The sequence below is a fragment of the Heterocephalus glaber genome, unplaced genomic scaffold (assembly GCF_053883595.1).
Source record: "Heterocephalus glaber isolate CG9 unplaced genomic scaffold, H.glaber_assembly_v1.0 deba00001429, whole genome shotgun sequence".
Lineage (NCBI taxonomy): Eukaryota > Metazoa > Chordata > Mammalia > Rodentia > Bathyergidae > Heterocephalus > Heterocephalus glaber.
This window is the reverse complement of record NW_028258294.1, coordinates 35,814,878-35,834,625: the sequence shown is the minus strand read 5'-3', so window position 1 is coordinate 35,834,625 and position 19,748 is coordinate 35,814,878. Positions and strand designations below refer to the sequence as shown.

The window sequence follows — 19,748 nt, the reverse complement described above, 5'->3', positions numbered from 1 at the left end:
TCTAGTCCTAATTGACACATTCAGTAGAGTAGCTGGATATAAGGTCAACACTCAAAAGACAATAGCCTTCTTATATGCAAATAGCAGACCCATTGAGAGAGAAATTTGGGAAATAATTCCTTTTACAATAGCATGTAAAAAATGAAATATCTAGGAATCAATCTAACAAAGGAAGCAAAAGACCTCTACACTGAAAACTACAGCACTCTGAAGAAGGAGATCAAAGAGGATATAAGAAAATGCAAAGATATCCTTTGTTCCTGGTTAGGAAGAATCAATATAGTGAAAATGACCATACTTCCAAAACTACTATATAGATTTAATGTAATACTGATTGAAATTCCAACAATATACTTCACAGAACTAGAGAAAACAATCCAAAAATTCATTTGGAAGCAGAAGAAACCTAGAATAGCAAAAGCAATTCTGGGCAACAGAGACATGGCTGGGGGTATCACAATCCCCAACTTGAAACTACACTACAAAGCTACTCTGATAAAAACAGCATGGTACTGGCAAGGAAACAGAACCGAGGATCAGTGGAATAGATTAGAAGATTCAGAAACAGCTCCAGACATACTCAGCCACCTCATCTTTGACAAAGGAGCCAATCACCCTCATTGGAGAAAAGATAGCCTGTTCAATAAATGGTGGAAAAACTGGATTTCAACCTGCCAAAGATGAAAACTAGACCCATACCTATCACCATGCACTAAACTAAGATTGAAGTGGATTAAAGAACTAAATATCAAGACAGAAACAGTAAACTTGCTGGAAGATAAGTTAGGTAGAACTCTCAATGACATTGGCATAGGAAAAGACTTTATGAACAAAATTTCAGTAGCATGGGAACTAGCACAAAGAATCAACAACTGGGATTTCATCTTATTAAAAAGCTTCTGCACTGCAAGAGAAACTACCAACAGAGCTAAGAGACAACCTACAATATGGGAAGAAATTTTTAGCAGCTGTACCTCAGACAAAGGTCTACTATCTAGAATATATAAAGAATTGAAAAAAATCAGACCCCCCAAATTCAAAGACCCAATTCAAAAATGGGGATCCAAAATGAACAGACATTTCTCAGACAAAGAAGTAAAAACAGCAAATAAATATATGAAAAAATGTTTAACATTACTGGTCATTTGAGAGATGCAGATGAAAACAACACTGAGATTCCACCTCACCCCACAAAGAATGGCTGCTATTAAGAAATGAACCAATAACAAATGCTGGCGGGGGTGTGCAGAGAAAGGAACCCTTGTCCATTGTTGGTGGGAGTGCAGACTGGTGCAACCACTGTGGAAATCAGTATGGAGATACCTCAAAGAACTAGGACTAGAGGTCCCATTTGACCTAGCTATTCCCCTACTGGGTATCTTCCCCAAAGAATTAAAAGAATCATACCACAGCAATATATGTGCACCTATGTTTATAGCAGCACAATTTGTAATAGCTAAGGTTTGGAAACAGCCCAAGTGCCCATCAGCTGGAAACTGGGTAAAGAAGATGTGGGGTTTTTTATAAAATGTAGTACTACTCAGCCATAAAGAATGAGAAACTAGAGTCATTTAGAGCTAAATGGATGCATATTGAGGCCATACTCTCAAGTGAAATAAATAGGACACACATGTAAATACTGAATAGTATCTCTAATGTGAGAAACTGAAAGTGTAAATAAGGATGAAAATGATTAAAACAAATAATTGATAATTTGAAATAGGAAAAGGTCCAAAGGTGGAGGGGTGGCGGGAGGGGAAGGGGAAAGGGAAGAAAGAAAAGGAAAAATGATGAGAAAGGAAAAAAAAAGGAAACAAAGTCTATGTAAATATGGAAGGGTGGTGGGGGTGAAGGGTGCATAGGTAATAGGGAAAAAAATAAGAACTAAGATACATCATGTTCAGGTACAAACACTCGATGATAAATGTAAATGTATTGCATCCCTAAAATGTCCCAATTAATATATAAATAATAAAAATAATAATGTACTATAGTCTGGGCAGCTTAAACAATAGTCATTTATTTTTTCACAGGTCTGGCAGACGGAGAGCCCGAGATGAAGGTATGGAAGGGTTCAAGCTCTGGTGAGAGCTCTTTAACTGATGGTCATCTTCTCATTGTGTCCTCAGATGACAGAGGGGAGGGCAAGTTGGGCAGAGGAAAGAGAGGGAGCACTCTTCTATCTCCTCTTACAAGGATACTAATCTTTTCAGATCAGGTCCCTACCCTTATGATCTCATTTAACCTTAAATACAGTCACATTAGGTTTTGAGGCTTCAATGTATGAATTGGGGACACTAGCACTCAGTCCATAGCAAGCAGAGAGCTGGTGTAATGAGACTTGGGTCTGACTGGGCCCTTTCTTGGTCGCAGGAACTAAGGAGAAGGGCTAGCTCCCTCCGCTTGTCAGAAAGTCTTTGCCTTTCAGGGGGAGTAAATATGGCCTCAGCTCAGATCACAGATGCCCAGAGCCCACTGCTCCTGAATCCCTACACATGCTCACAGTCACATCTGACCTGGGGCGGAGGGGTCTTGGTGACCAACCCTTCCCACAGGCTCCATCTCTGCTTCCCAAGCCTATTCCAAGGGGAGCATGGAAGCCCAAAAGGTCCCACAGCTTACCCAGTGTTATGGTTTGGCTCTAGAGGTCCCCCCCAAAGTCTCATGCAGTCATGAGTGGGTGAATCTAGAGTGCTGATGCTAGGATTAAGAGCGTGTGATTACTAAAGCACTACTCGTGAGTGATTGATTTGGCACCGCCCTAATCCCAGTAGTCTGGATGAGATAAAAGGGGGAGAAAGACAGTGTTAAGCTCTCTTGCTGCTTTTGCTACCTTGTGGGCACCATGAATTGTTTCTCCTCTGTGATGCCAACCCTGCCTTGGAGTCAGCTGATTATGGACTGAAACCTCTACCAACTGTGAGCTAAATAAACCTTTCCTCCTTTAACTTTTGGTTCCATGTATTTTGTCTCAGCAATGAAAGAAAAGTAACTAAGACATCCAGGTACACACAGCACATGGGGGATATTTCTGGGGACAGAACTCGTGTCTCCTATTTCCTGGAAAAGGCCTGAAGAGCCATTAAGTGGAGGTGCTTCTCCCTTTCTAGGAGAACACGGGGTGTCTGTCCTTGGCTCTACCACCAGCCCTCCCTTTCAGGTACTTTGTTGGCTGATGGGCCTACTGCTTGGGTCCTATGACATTTGCAAGGGCCTCCAGAAATGCTTGACACCCCAAAAAAGAATAGATTGGCCCCAAGAGGCAAAAAGGGAACTGCAAAAGCAAAATTAATAAGTGTTTGATTACATGTCTACAAAACATGTCAACTAGTCAACTGCCACTTAACTCCTGGTTGTATCCAAATTAGAATTAATATGGAATGTGTATGTAGTTTAAGAAGATTGATATATAGTGGGGCCTCCAAATCTCAAACTGAATTGTGCATGAAGGTCATAAAGTGATCCTGTCTCTCCCCATCTCTGCCTCTGAATCAGAGAGCTTCACAGAGACAGGAGAGAGAAGGCGCTCCCAAGGAGAAGCCTAGCTCTCTCCTGACAAGGGGCTCCTAGACCAACCCCTTCCATCAAATTTGAATCACTCCCTACTCCCTGTCTTCCAGGACAAGAGAGCTGTGACTAATTAAAAATGATAACCAATATGAACATGACTGGAGATTGGCTTTGGGGCAGGGTCACACTCAAATGTTCCTAGCTTGGACTCCCAACTTTCTTGGGGTCAGTTTGCATGGATGACAGAAGGGACCACTGGAGGAATGAATATTCCCCATTATCCGTTAACTCTCAACAATATTCGTGCCAGGCATTGTGCTCAACACAGAGGGTATGAAGTGAGCCCAGGAAACTCCTTGCTCTCATGAAGCTTCATGGCTCATGGACAATAATTGCTGGTGTTTGAATCATAACTTTTTCTCATTCAACTCTCTCAAAAGCCCTGAGATGTCAGGCTGATGCTAGTTTGGCTTTATCTCCTTTTCAGTTGGGAAGATGGAGTCAGAGTAGCCTGTGAAGGTGTCTGAGGTGGCAGCTCCAAACCTGGTAGAGTCCCTGGCCCTATCTCACCTGCCTTGCCCTGGTGCCTTACAGCCTCTCTGATGGCAGTGGGGTGGCTGGGCAGGCTGTTGTCTAGGGCTGACAGCTTTGGGGTGCCCTCTCTGCCAAGCCTGGTGTTCCAGTGTCTGGCAGGGCCGAGGGCAGCTGCTGGCCCATTGCAGTGCTTCACAAGATCCTCTGTGGGTTTCTGAAGCTAGCTGGAACCAATTAGCTATTTCTTCTAGCCAATTCAATATGTTTTCTTTGAACTATGCTTCCCTTTCCCAGAGAAAAGCTGCCCTGGAATTTGTCTGAATGTGGGCAAAATGTGTTCACGGGCGGCGGTGTTGGGAGCCAGCTTTGTGCTTCTCCCCCTTGGTCGCCGCCACCCCTCCCTCTGCCAGCCTGTGTCCTCCGTCACCATCACCACTGCCTTCACAGAGGGATGGATGGCAGCAGCCTGCAGCTCTGTCCCCAAAGCACAGGTCCTGCCTGTTCTGTCTTCCAAGGTACTAAATCACCCCCAGCCCCCACCCTGGCCCGCCACAGCCACTATCGCTGGCATTAAAGCGTCCCCTGCTCCGTCAGGCTATGGGCTCTGCAGCAAATCCTTTGTCTTCCACTTCAATCCCTCCCGAGCTGCCATTCAATCATCCCCTGGTGCTGGCTTAGCTCTGCTCTAGCCGTCGCTGTTGGCTCTGTCACCGTCATCATCCTGCCCTGATTCCGCCATCTGCCCCAGAAGCTCCCTCCACACCCTCAGCCACCTCAGATGAAAACCTGCTATTGCTGCCAGCCCTGTGCTGGCTTTCTTTCTCACCCGCCCTCACATCACAGTTGACCACCCAGCTCACTGGGCCCACTGGGCCTCTAGTAGCCCCTTTCTGATTCTAGGAGAGCAGGTGCTGGGCAAGGAGGAATGAGCTCACTGAGGCACCTGGAAAACCCTAGAAATTTGGACTACTCTAGTCTATTGCTCTTCTCACCTCTCCAGCCCCAAGTGGTAAAAAACCCAAAGCCAAACCAAAATAAAATGTCCAAATATGGTTTAGACACCTTCTCTCTTTCACTTAGTAGCCACAACTTAGGGCTGCACTGTTGGGTCATGGGAGAAACATTGTAATTTGGAGGGCATGAACCAACAGCAACTCCCCAGAATGGTGGCTGGGGCCCATAGGCCTTCCTCCCAGGAAACCTGGTTGCCATGGCAATAAGGAAGGCATTCCACAGATGTAACGGTGGGGTTCTGGAGAATGCAGAGCAACAAGACATTTGGACATGGTGGCTCTCTGTTGGATCACTGCCTGGGGACTGAAGGCCTTTGTGCCCTCACTGCCCCATCTCAAGAGAGGTGGCCATTCCAGACCAGAGGTAGGTAGCCATTCCGTAGTAGGGAGAGGGCCACACAATGCTGTTTTTTGGTAGAAATGACAAGGGAACAATAGAGATGATACTGCTGCACATTCAGCCTATCATCTTGGGGATTTGGGGGACCAGTGGGATGTGGAGCACAGGAATAGAAGAATGATCCCCTAAATCCTAACCCGCGACACATCTGTCTAGCCAGCTTGCCCTTGACTATTTTTCCAAGATATTTGATGGGAAAAGCTTTACCCTCAAAGCTGTCAACCTCAGAATTAGGATCATGCCCCAACATCTGCTCTTTCTTAGCAACCCATTTAGTGCTATCATCCACAAATACCCTAAACCCTTCTGCAACCTATTTATATTTTCTGACATGATACCTCTTAGGGAAACAAGCTCCTTGAATTTATGACCAGCTGCACAAAGGAGCATTTCTCTCTCATCTGCTCCATAACCATCTGATGTAGGCATTCAAGGAATCCCTTGGTGTTAGCATGTTGAGATTTGATGAACTACTACTCATTCTACCATTCCAGCCCTCATGATACTATACAATTTAATTTCAGAGAGAAGTATTTCAAAGAACTTACTGCATTCCAGTTGACTTTAAAATATGATCTCATTCGTTCCTCATGTTTCCGTGGGGGTAATAATTATAACTCTCATTTTGAAGATGAGGAAAGCAACTCAGAGGAGAGTTGACTTGTCCAACCAGCCAGCACAAGGTAGAGTTGGGAGTCCAACCAGGTCTGAAAGGCACCCAGTGCTTCCCCCAGATTAACCTAGCTACTTCCTAGATGATGGATCCTGGAAGGGCAAATGCAAATTAAAAATAAGAGCCTGAGCCCCCTCTATTGAAAATACAGGGAGAGATTTTTCCCTTTCTCCCTTTTCAGAATTCCTTTCTCATCTTTTCAAATTTCTATAATGGCTAATAAGCCTCTTGCAGGTCTTACAACTCAGGAATGTCTCAGAGATCTCAGAGCATGAAAGGAGACAGCAGCCCCATCTCTCAGTTCCTGTGGGAGGGTAAGAGCCTGACTTCAGTGAGTATCCTGCTCCAACTTGCAAAACTACTTCCTATCATGAAGACAAGAAGCTTATTTTTCCCTGGATAAAGCCATAAGTAACACAGATGCTCACCCCAATTACCACGTAAAGGTAGGATGAACTCTGTGTTGTAGATAATGCTGTCAAGCCCTCTTACTCGAGGTCTAGTTATTATTCATCTAGAAAACACATGTGTAGTGCTTGGCTATGTAAGGGGATGAGGTTGAGTTTTGTCTTTGCAATCTCTCAGCAGAGAGCCTGAGATCTGCATCACATTCTGGTTTAACACTTACTCAATACTAAGATACAGCCTTTGCGGAGAGGTTTTTGAAGTTAGGAAATTTTGTTTTTAAATTCTATTTTACAACAGTCTTGACTTCATACACAGATTTGGTCTCTTGAGCCTATCCTTGAAGCCCACTTCCTCCAAAGCCCCAGCTGCCACCGAACTCTGTTCCTTCTTCTGTTTGGTGTGTTCTCTGCTCTGAATGAAGCCTGTTAGTAGGAGCCAGGGCATGCTGTGTTAGTAGATCCCTCCTTGTCTCCTTAGGTGACCTGTGGGAAACAGAAAAAAAGAGGAGTGACTCCGACAGCCATAGAGGGGCATGACCTGACTCCCCCACTCCAGCCACCACTGCCACCTGCCTGAGGAGCAGTAAAATAAAATTGTACCTAAAGACAAAGATAGGGGAGGCAACAGGGTGAATGCTCTTTTCTGTGTCCCTTTAACCCCAATGGGCCATAGTTAAGAGTACAGTTCTTCCTGGAGATACCACAAAAGCCACAACAGCCATGTTTTTTGGCCCCACCATTTTTGGTCTCTTGCTATGACACCTGAGACTGTCCTAGATGCACTAAGCCTCTGCAGAAGATACGGACCCCAACTGCAACAGGTGAAAAACACACCTATCCCAGATGGCTCTGCCTTATAGCTGCTCTGAGTAGCCCCACCTTGCATGGCCCTGTCACCTCTGGACACTATTCCAAAAGTCCTTGAGCAGATCTGCGCAATGCAGGAGATTGCACCCGGCAGCCTTTTCCTCTGCTATAGAAGCAGCTTTCCCTCAGACTCCTTGGTCATGGAGGAGCATTCCCTTCAGTACACTGTCCCTGTGCTGCAGCACAGAGCCTAATACAGGCCTGCTCCAGTGTTCCTATCCCCTATGCCTGGTTTTAGGTAAAACCAGGGTAGAGAAGGCTGGGTGGGCTGTGGTAGAAGGACTTGGTAACATTAGGGGTTATTAACTCTGAAGAGTTCTGCAGACTGGTGGCAAGGCCTAAGGTGTGAAGCCTGAGGCTTTTGGCAAAAGAGGAGGAAAAAGGTTGAGACCTGAGATCAGCAAAGTTGTGTACCTCAGAGAGAGTGGAGGGGGCAGTGCTGGGCCACAAGGAGGGTAATGGTGGAGCCAGCCCTACGCCCACCCCCGAGGCAGCAAAAGTTGCCAGTAGGGCTTTTAGGGCTCCAGAAAGCCACATAGGGACTATAGTCCTGAGCAGTGGTGGAGCTAATAGGGGTGGTTATAAACTAATGGGGGCTTTAGCTCTACGAACTATAACACTAAGAGCTATAGCATTAAGAGCTGAGAAGTTCTAGCACTCAAGGCTCAGAGCTGTGGCATTAAGGGTTGAGTCACTGTCATTCAAAGCCAGGAACCACTAATTTCAAGGGAGTAACACTACCAATTTGAGATTTCCATCCAATCTGGGCAAAAGAAGCCTCAGCTGACTGGTCACACTTGGGGCATCCGTGTGTGTGTGTGTGTGTGTGTGTGTGTTGCTGGAGATCAAACCCAGGGCCTCTCTACCTGGGAACTACATCTGCAGCCATTTTTAATTTTTAATTTTGAGACAGAGTCTTCATTATATAGTCCCAGCTAGCTTGGACTCACTGTGTAGTCCAGACTGGCCTCAAACTTGCAATCCTTCAGCCTCAGCTTTTCAAGCATCTCGGATTACATGTGTGCATACCACACCTGGGCCATCCACTTTTAATGGTGATATCAGCTTAAGCCCACAGAGCTACCCATCCACTTGCCTTTTCCCTTCAAAAGTCCTCAAGGCACAGGAGACAAAGTCACAACCATATCACCTGGGGACCTCTACCAATGACTGCAGCCACACCTTTGGTGGTCCTTCCAGTTGATCTCCCTCCAAACATTCCACTCTACCAGCAAACAGTACACTCAGTGGCTGTTCATTGACCATGTCTTGCCTGCCTCATCCCATGCAGTCTGGACTGCTTCCTCTTCTGCTTCCCACCTAGCTATTTTTCAAGGGCCAGTCCACCCCCCATTCCCCAAGAATCCCAGTGCAAAGACTCAAGGTAGGGGCTCCAACAGTGCTCCATTTTTCACCACCTTTCTCTTGCTGTTTGTCTGGGAAATGTTCCCTGCCAGGTCCTCTGCAGTAGACAGTTCTCTAAAGACATGAGCCCCCACCTGCACCAAGGGCCATACCTGGCTGCTTGAACTAATTTTCAGGCAGAAGAAGCCTTAGTGACAGGCTAGGTCTTTTTATCTCAGGTCTTGGCTTCAAGGGCCAGGGTTTCCCAAAGGGGAGGAGCTCCGAGGCTTTCGGTTCTTCCTCTGCTGTTTGAGGGGGGCACTGACCTTTTCTCAGCTAATCAGCCAGTGGAAATGTAGCTGTCCCGACTGGGCCACCCAGTGCACAAGGCCTTCGTGCTCCCCTTCTCTCTCCAGAGTAATAAAGAGTCGTTACCAGGTGCCTCTTGCAGCCTCTTGTGCTGGCAGGTTATTTATATGCAAATTCGCCTGTCTGTGGCTGTGGAGGCTCATAAACATGATAACAGCAGCTTCTGTAGGGGTTGGGATGTGATGGAAGGCGGGGAAAGGCCCTCTAGCTTCTGCAAGAGAAGTTAATATGGGATTAGCCACAACCAATTAGATAGTATCAAACCCAAAGGGATCCAGCAGCTTAGCTAAACTGAAGATTGGGCTGAGGGAGGGAGGCTGAGGCTGTCAGGTGGACCTCGTGGCGGACAGAGCCCTCCCTCAGGAAGCCAGGCTTGGGCAGGAAGTCTGCTGGCCTCACACCCTTGGACGGGGTAGGGGTAGGGAGTGCGGGTCGTGAGGCGTCACCCTGAACTCACTTTGGCCTCACCCTGACCTTACAGATGCTGGCCGCAGGAATCTGCACTCAGGAGATACAGAGGAACTTTACTGTGGTGAGCAATGGTACTGCACACTCTCACCTCCAGGTGCCTTCATATACAATGGACCTTTGGTTGCAAGTCCTTCCACTGCCTATCCTGCATGCACTTGAAAGCTTCAACTTTACTTCTTTTGTCGTTGACTCCCCAGAGAATGTTGGTACAAAGTAGAAGATCAGTAAACATTGTTTGAAAGAATGGAAGGGAAACAAAGAAAGCCAAGGATATTTGGGCTGAAATTCAGACTTGCACTACTTTTGTAGTCTTGGGCAAGTTATTTCAGGCTTTGAGACTTAGTTTCTTTATCTGTAAAAATGGGGATAACAACCTTTCAACTGACTATCCTATGTATGGATTACACATTAGCAGTTTGTTCTACTAAGTTTGTTACATTTTCTTGCCAGTGAAACCAGCAAAGGCCTGGATACTCCCTCTCATAAATTCCTTACTTAACGAAGTGTCGTCAAGTTGCTTTTTGGGAAAAGCCTCCAGCGTCCACTCAAGTTTGGATTGAAACTGGCTTTTAAAAGAATGGCTATGCACAGAAGAAGAAAGTTCATCTGGTCCTCTTGATGTCACAAGCTCAGAAAATTCCCAGCACAGAATGTGATGATAACTCACCCCAGGAAAAGCATGCTGACCATCTACTGAAGTGCAGAAGAACCCTGAAAACTTCCCCTTCTTCCCATCCAATCAATAAGCAGCTTCTCCCCATTGTCTTCCTATAATTTTTTTTCCCCTATTCACTGATCTGGAAGCAACTTTTAACTTTTCCTGTCCTCCTTGCTGGTCAACCTCTTTTTGCAAAAACTGGCACCATAGTGTTGGCTTCTATGTGCTTTGGGTTGGGAGTCCTTGCTGAGCATCTCTGTGAACTGTCTCCCTTCCCGCCCCTCTAGCACATCAGGCCACTGGTCAGATTAGCTCTCAGACAGTCTGTCGGTCCCTAGGGAAGGTAATCAGAAAGATGAATTCAGCAATCACAAAAGGAGAGGGGAGTAGGGAGGGAAAGGAAAACTGCTTGGAGGAAGGAGAAGCAAGAAGCCCAGCTTGTGAAAACACTTTCCTAGTTTTAGAGCCTTCCTGAAGGTACCAGGCAGCAATGGGGTGCAGCTGAAGAGAGGGATCTGTGAGCAAGGAGTCAGGGGAGGTGCTGGTCTGCTTCCTGGTTGTTGACAAGTAGGAACTAGAGTGCCTTTGGCCTTACCAGGCACTGCCCTTAACCCAGCAGAGGAAATAAGTGAGGCTGCCCTTCTCACTTACAGCCCAGGGGCCGGCCCATTGCCAGTTCCCATACTTTCTAGGAATTCTCTTTGGTGACCTTGTGGGAGCCTGGCCACTTGTGCACATGCTCCACGCTCCTCCCAATGTGCTGTGAGGGCGAGTTCTGCTCCATCTGGCACTCAAGTGAGCGTTTGCAGGCTCTGAATGCACAATCTAGAAGGAACCATGCAGAACATCAGGTCCAACCTTGCTCTCTTACCAATGAGGAAAAAGAGGCCTGAGAGCCATGGGGTAGGCTCTGTCTCTCAACACATACTGAAGCTGAGCCAGGCTTCCTGAGTCCAGACTGGCACTCAGGCTGTTTATTTCCCAATAGTGCCAAACGAGGGCAACTTTCTTCTACATCTGCCTGGAAAATGCTGTCACTGGTCAATGTCCAGGCAGGAGAGGCCAACAGGACATGTGGCAGCAGGGTAGCCATGAGATTTCCTCCTCCCCCAAGAATTATCCATACACCAATTCCTGGGTGGGAGTCTGTTCACAGCTGTGTGCTTCTCAAAGCTGTGTGCTGCTCAGATGTATGGGAGTTGCTCCTCCTAAGAGCTAAACATATCTTCTCCTCTATTCAGTCATCTCTCCTAACATAGTCATGATGTCATCAGAGACCACCATAGGGTCAAAAGATGAACAAACTCCCGGTCCCTTAACTTGTTACTCATTAAAAGCTTGATTTGTGTTTTCTTCTAGGATATACAGGGGCTTAAAAATGGTTTTTGCTAAACAAACAAACAAACAAACAAAAAACAACAAAAAACATGACTCTTTGCTTGGGCCTGTTGATGCCCAACAGGTAAATAAAAGTGAAACAAAAGTCATGTTTTTTGACCCCACCATTTTTGTGGAAGTATGGAAGCTGTCTGTGAGCTGTTGTCATGACAGCTGAGGGTGTCCTAGGTTCCCTACAGCAGCTCCAGAAGATATGGGACCTGGTTGCAGTAGGCTTGAGAGATGCACCTATCCTGATGGCTCTGCATTATGGCCCCTCTGGATGGCTCCACCCTGCAAATGACACCCCCCAAAGTCCCCTAGTTGTCTGCAAAATGCAGAGGATTGTGACTGTGGAGCCCTTCTCCTTCATATAAGCCTTGGGTCGGTGCAGGAGGGTTCCCTCCAGTGCACTGTCTGTCACCTGTGCTATTGCCCAGGTACTGATAAAGGCCTCAATATGTGGTCCTATTCCCAGCTAATGATTTTTACCTAGGGAAGAGTGGGCTGGGTGGGCTGCACTAATGGGCTTGGTAACACTAGGGGTTATTAACCTGAAGAGCTTCAGAGACTGAAGGCCTTTGGTGAGCCCAGGCCCAAGGCTGCCAGCAATGACAGAATCTGAGGCCTGAGGCCACTGGCAAAGGAAGAAGAAAAGGCTGAGACCTGAGGTCATAGGCAGCTGCTCAGAGAGGCCAGCAAAAGTTGCTCCTAGGGCTCCAGAAGGCCACCAAGCAGCTTACAAACCTGTGTTGCACTGGAGCTGATGGGGTGGTGAGGAGCCATCAGGGACTGTAACACTAAGAACTATTATACCTGGAGCTATAACATTAAGAACAGATGCTGGTACTCAAGGCTCAGCTGTGACACTAAGAGCTGAGAGTCACAAGCATAGCTGAAAACTGACAAAGGGAGCAGCATTTTGCCACTTCAAAATTTCCACCTGAAGTGGGCAAAAAGAACCCTCATTTGACTTGTGACAAAACTGGTTTCCATTCTTTTGTGAATGGGCCAGTCTGATCCTTTTCACCAATGTGTGCCCCTTCTGACTTCTACTCAAGCAGGTGTCCTTTCCTTATCTTCTCTTACTTTCCAGTTGAAGCTTTTGCCTATAAATGCATACTGTTGCTTTAGCTTTAATCTCATTATCATGAAAGCAAGGACCCATGATAGCCAGTGACAATTTCACCACTCATCTTCCTGTGAGTCCAGCCAAAACCCTAGGCGCCATCCTCCATTCCCTTTTCTCACTGCTCATTCCACAGCCAACCAGTCCCCAAGTCTGGGCCTCAGCCTCTTTCAAATCCTACAATCCTGTAAACTCTCTGAGTGCTGTTTTTCTCCTCCTTAAATTCCTAGCACAGACACTCCCTGGCTGAACCCAGGCCTCCGAAAACAAAGAGACATAAAGGCCTGGCAACTTCCTTTTCCTTTTTGCCTCAGAATACACAAAAACGTTGTGTTTTTCCAGTGGCTAAGGACAACCCAGTCCTCAGAGATAGAAAGCCTTGGCTCCCCTCCTGGGGTGGGAGTGAGGAGGAGGTGGGGAGGAATGCCTTTCATTCTTTACCAGGAACCTACAATGGAGAAGGCAAGACTCAGCTAGTATATCTCAACAAGCTATTCCACCACAGGATGTTCTTAGTGAACCACCCTGTTGCATTTCTAAGACAAATCTGATCATGCCTTCTCCCATTTAAAATCTTTCAATGGCTCCCCATTGCCCTCTAAATAAAACCCAAGGTCCCTACCACATAAGACTCATCAGAATTTGGCTGTAACTTACTCCTCCTCCTTGGAACTGCTGTTCCTCTCCCTCTCTCCTCCTTCCCTCCTTCCCTCTTCTATGGCCAACTGTGGCCAACTGACCTAGAATTTAATTATGTATTTGACCTCATCACTTGCTATTCCTTCAGCCCCAAATACCTTCCTTTTTTTCCAAATACCTTTGCTTTAACTCCCTCTTCATCCTTCCAGATCTGGAGTGTGGACCTGGTGTGTCATGGATGTTCCATAAAGGTTAAGCAAGCTCCACTCTTTGAGATGCCTAGAAAATCTAGGATTGGCCCCACAGTTGTATCCAGGGCACCACATAGCTGTGTTATCCTTGAAGTTTGTAGTTATTTGTCCAAACACCAGAACCTGCTCATCTCTCTTTTATGAGATTCAAGTTTCCTATTTAATCTTTACAATAATTTGACAGAGGAATTGTCAATTCAGAGGCAGCCAGGGCAGTAGACCTCATTCCTAGTGAAGGGGCAGGTGGCTCTCTTTATTAGTGTCTCCAGTTGATATAGGGGGAATAGATGTAACTCCCAAACCTGCCAGATATCCAAAGCTCGAGTTTGTGTTCTCTAAAACTGAAGAATGAATTCTAGGAACATTGCAGGTTAAGAGTAGGAAAAATTTATTGAGGGAAAGATAGCTTCTGTCTAAGAGAGATAATAGGGAGACCAGAAAATGTGTTACCTGCTTACCCTGCTTCTCAAAGGTGTTTTATGGGACAAAGCCATGAGGTGAGGTGGGTTCAAGGTTGGACAAAACTATAGTCAACTAGTAAGATTACAAGTACAGTTGCTTAGGCAATATTGATCCAGTGAGAAATCAAAAGGTGGATAAAACTATGATCAACCAATAAGATTATGACAAGTATAGTCATTTAGGTAATATTGATTAAATGGGGATCCAATGGGGAAGCAAGTAACATAGCAAGTGTACAAGAATTTCCAGTCAGGGATCTTTCCTGGAAGGGGTGGGTAAGGTCAATCACTGCTATTCATCCTTAGGGGAAGCGCATGGGGTGTGGTAGTTTCTCTTCTATGATGCTGGCCCTCAGTGAAAGTGTCTTGATTGTCCTCCATGTTGGCTCTTGGGGGGCTGGCCCTGTCTAACTGCCTACTGCTCCTCTAACAAACCTCTACTGTCTAGAATATATAAAGAACTTAAAATCAGACCTCCCAAGTTTAAAGACCCAATTCAAAAATGAGCATCTGAAATTAACGGACATTTTTCAAAGAAGTACAAATAGCAAATAAACTTATGAGAAAATGTTCAGCATCACTGGTCATTTGAGAGATGCAAATGAAACCAACACTAAGATTCCACCTCACCCCAGAAAGAATGGCTGCTATCAAGAAATCAACCAATAACAAATGCTGGTGGGGCTGTGGGGAGAAAGGAACCCTTCTCCACTGTTGGTGGGAGTGTAGACTGGTCCAACCACTGTGGAAATTAAGTATGGAGATTCCTCAAAAAACTAGGACTAGGGGTCCCATTTGACCCAGCTATTCTCCTGCTGTGTATCTTCTGAGAAGAATTAAAAGAATCATACCACAGTGATAAATGTGCACCCATGTTCATAGTAGCACTGTTTGCAATAGCTAAAACTTGGAAACTGCCCAAGTGCCCATCAATTGGAAACTGGATAAAGAAAATGTGTTTTTTTTTTTTAAAGTGGAGTACTACTCAGGCAAAAAGAATGAGGAGCTAGAGTCCATTTTTTTCTTCCTTCTCCATAGGTTTTCTTATTGTGTTGGACTCTAGGTCATTCCCATTTCTTCTAGGCAGTGCCTTTCACTTGAGGTGGTTTTCACTCAGGTCAACCGGTTTGGACTCACATCCTCACCAGTCTCCAGACTTCAGGCTCTGTTTCCTCTAAGCCACTTTTCTTACAAATGCAGCCTCAGTCTTCCTAACATTCTGCTGTCATCAGGAAGCTCTGCTACTCCAAAACCTGTGATGGTACCTCCTTCCTAGCACATAAAATTGGGATGTACTACCTAATCCTTTCTTACATCTTCATCTTGATTTTCTTTTCTTGTCACCCTGTCTGCCAGTGACCTTCACACTGGCAAATCAATAGCACCTCTTCAGTCCGCATCCCAAATGGCTTTCTCCAAAACTCTCTTTACCCCTGATTTCCCTAGGACTTCCTTATCCCATTTCCCCTTCTAGTTCTTGGATGGCTCCAGCCCGTTTTCTCAGAACACTCCTGCTTCTTTTCTTTCTGCCCAATTCCTAAATGTCAGTGCTCCAACTACCGATCCTTGAGCTTTCTTCTTCTTTTTCTTCTCTGTGTCTCTCTTTGGGTGACCTCCAGCTCCAGACTTCAGGCACTACCTATTTGTTATTAATGAATAAAGCTACACCTTTAGTCTAAAGCAGTGGTCTAGAAGGGGCTGTGTGCCAGATGATCTTTGGAGTGTATTTTTTTCCTAAAAAGTAAGCTTTATAAATAAGTAATATAAATATCAACATACGTATTAATTATGAAACACACACATATTTGAAGGTATGTTCTCAGAAATGTTTTATTGGCAGAGATTCCAAGCTGTCTTAGAATATCCACTCTCCATTTCTTCCATAATAGAAATCAGTTGTGCATGTGGATGCTCCAATGTCCTGTTTCCCTTTCAGCTAGTTGTGCCCTATGGGTTGTAAAGAGAAATGATGTATGCATTTCTCAGGGGTATGCCCTAAAAGTGAAGGGACTTGCCCCTTGCCCCATCTACTCTTTGGCTGGAATGTAGAAGGTAATGAGCCATCTTGGGCTACACTCATGCAACAGGACACAGGGAACCTGGGCTCTGACACCTTAAGAAACCACATAGGCCCTCATGTTATGATGCTTATGAGAATGATACCTTATCTTGTTTAAACCACTGTTATTGGGGGGGTTTGAAACAGCAATTGAATCTGTATCCTTTCAAATGCAAGATGTAGAATAGCTTGGTCTAGATTTTTCTTCTGAGCTCACAGTCCATAGATGCAACTGGCATCTGGAAGCCTCCACTCATGGCCTTGTAGGTACAAGGTATCTGAAGCAGAGCCCGGTTTGTCTCGCTCTCCTCAAGCCTTCTCCTCCCTCCTCTTTGCTGGGATTCATTGTGTCACTTCCATGGAACAGAGTTCCCTGATGGCCTCTGCTGAGACTCATGAACAGAAGCAGGCAACCAGGGCAGTGGGGAATGGGATAGCAGAAGTTCCCTGCCTGCCCTTTGGGGCCACCTCGGGGCTCTGATGAGGTGAAGAAGGAGGATGGAATCCTGAAGCAGAAGAAGCTGTTTGAGTGGGCACATGTGACCTGTCTTAGTCCCAGAGAACAGTGATGCAGAGTGAGCCATCCTCCTGCTTTTGGACTGAGTCTGATATGCTGTAGCCTGGAGGATGGGTTGTGAAGAGGATCAGGAGATTGCATCTTTTGAGGAGAAATTGTTTCATGGTGGGGACCAACTATGGAGGGACCTTATGACAGGAAGAATGCGGTAATGGTGCACAGGAAAACCACATCTCCCAGTCCCCTTGTAGCTGCATAAAATCATATTTCTCTTATGGCCAAAGGGGTATGGGCAGAAGTGACATGTCCTCCTCTAGGCCATAGCCCCCTCTTATACTGTTGCCTCCCCATACTCTGTCTTTGCTCTGATTCCTGGATAATGTTGGAGTGAACTTGAAGCTATAGGATGGTGGCAGCATAGGTCCCTAACACTGCTAAAAGGAGAACTTTCCAGGAGAGTTTCCCAATTGAGAGTACCCCAAATATATGTGGTGAGTGGAAATTAATGTTTGTTATGTCAAGCCACTGAGATTTAGGGGTTGTCTGGCATAGCAGTTACCCTTTATTACCTGAATAGAGCTTTCTAGAGCTTTATGAGGATGATAACCAAAGAAAGATGAAATAGAAAAGAGGATACAGGGTCACTGCACCTTGACTGAAGCTGGTACACAGATGTCAAGCCTTTGTGTGAGGTTCTCTTTAGGGATTTCTGGGAGATGAGATCTCATTAACCCTGTGGTCAGAAATCTTTCTCCATAAAGGCTTTTACTTTCCCTCCATTGGGCTCCCAAAGAGACTTGTATAGGTACTTATAAACCCATACCATATTCACATGCATTTTTTTTTTGGTATGGGGATCAAACTCTGGACCTTGCAATTGCAAGGCAAGCGGCAGAACCACTGAGCTAAATCCTCAGCCTACACATACATTTTTATACAATTTACACTTTAAAAATTCATTTAATCTTCTGAGAGCTTGCATTATGAAATTATAAATTGCATGAGCTCGTTTGAAAAGTTGATTTTTTTGTGTGATACTTGGAATTGAACTCAGAGCCTTGTGTATGCTAGGCAAGTACAAAAGATGAACTTTTAATTTTGAGATAAATTAGATTTATATACAGTTGTAAGAAGTATATAGACAAGTGTTGTGTACATTTTAGCCATTCCTTTTTTTTTTTTTTTTAATGAGACAAGGCCTTGCTATGCAGTTCAGGCTGGCCTCAAACTCACTATATACCTAGGCTGGCCTTGAACTCACAGCAATCCTCCTGCCTCAGCCTCCTGAGTGCTGGGACTAAAGGCTTGTGCCACCACACCTGGATCTCTGATGATAATGTCTTGCAAAACCAGAGCACAATATCACAATCTGAATATTGACATCTATATTATACAGTCAAGATGCACACCCATTTTTCATCACCACAGATAATCTTCATGTTGCCTTTGCTCAGCCTCCCTCACCTCCCTCCCATCCCTATCATGGCCAAAGGGTTGTGGGCAGAAGTGACATGTCCCCCTTCTAGGCCATAGCCCCCTCTTATACTGTTGCATCCCCATACTGTCTTTCCTCTGATGCCTGGATAATGCTGGAGTGAACTTGAAGCTATAGGATGGTGGCAGCATAGGTCCCTAACACTGTTAAAAGGACTGTTACCACTTTCTTACTCTTCACAACCACAAGTCTGCTCCCCATTTCAAATTTTATCATTTCATGAAAGTCATATGAATAGAATACAGTGTGTAATCCTTTGAGATTGGCTTTTGTTACTCAGCATAATTCTCCAGGTTGTTACATGTACTCAGCCCTGGTTCCTTTTTCTTTACTGAGTAGTATCCCATGGCATGGATGTTCCATAGCTGGCTTCAGCATTCATTGCTTGGAGGATATCTGGGTTATTTACAGTTTGGTATTATTATGAATAAAGTGGCTATAACATGCATATGTAGGTTTTGGTGTGAACATAAGCCTTTATTTCTCTGGGAAATACCCCAAGAGTGCAATTTCTGGGTCATATGGTTTTGCTTTTTAGTTACTTTTTCCAATCTGCTAAGCTCTGTTGTAGAGTGGCTGTATAATTTTATGATCCAACCAGCAATGTGTAAATGATCCAGTTTTTCTGTAGCTCTGTAGGCATCTGGTGTTGTCACTATTTTTTATATTAGGTGTTCTGATAGATATGCAATAGTATGTTGTTGTCATTGACTCATTTGTACTCCCCTAATGGCTAATGATAGTGATCATCTCATCTTGTGTTTATTTACCCTCTCTATGTCTTCTTCATTAAAACATCTCTTGTAGTCTTTGCCTATGTTCTTTTTCAACATTTATTTTTATTTAAAAAATTTTTACATCTGTACTTTAAAACTGACACCCAGTAAGTAAATTATACCTACTTCTATAATTAAGCATAACTATGCCTATTTGTTCTTTAGTAGATGCTCTTTATCCAGTTGAGAAGTTCTCTATTTCTTTTTCTGAGAATTTTTTCCTTTTAATGATGAATAAATATTGTATTTTATCAAGTACATTTGCTGTGTCAGTTGATAGGATCATGTGATTTTTCTTCTCCTTGGTCTGTTAATATGGTAAATTACATTGATTGATTTTCAAACATTGAAGCAACTCTAGAATGCATTCCATTGTGGTATGGTATATAATTTCTTTTGTATATAGCTGAATTCTATTTGATAGTATTTTGTTAAGGATTTTTACATCTATTTTCATGAGGGATATCAGTCTCCAGTTTTCTGTCTTTTTGTCTTGTCTTTGTCTGGTTTGGGTATCAGGATAATACTACCCTCAAAAAATAAATTGAGAATCCTTCCTCATCTATTTTCTGGAAGAGATTGTATAGTTCTTGTGTTAACTCTTATTTAAACATTTAATAGCATTATCCACTGAAACCATTTGGGCCCAGACATTTCTTTTATAGGGGAAGTTTTAAAATTATGAATTCAATGTCCTTACTAGCTACAGAAGGTATTCAAATGAAATTCTGTTTCATATTGTGGTAGCTTGTGTCTTCCAAGGAATTGATATACTCTGTCTCTGCTGTCAATTTTCAG

General features: G+C 44.6%; 1 long non-coding RNA gene across 1 annotated transcript in view; it reads left to right on the top strand.

The window, feature by feature from the left end:
- The window catches only part of LOC110344315 (uncharacterized), a 33,486-nt gene extending 16,028 nt beyond the window's left edge, over positions 1-17,458 (top strand). Inside the window, exons 2-4 of the long non-coding RNA XR_002386816.2 lie at positions 2,034-5,421; positions 6,355-6,576; positions 9,599-17,458. This is a non-coding gene — a long non-coding RNA (uncharacterized LOC110344315). The remainder of the gene's footprint in view (positions 1-2,033; positions 5,422-6,354; positions 6,577-9,598) is intronic.
- Positions 17,459-19,748: the final 2,290 nt, after the last annotated feature.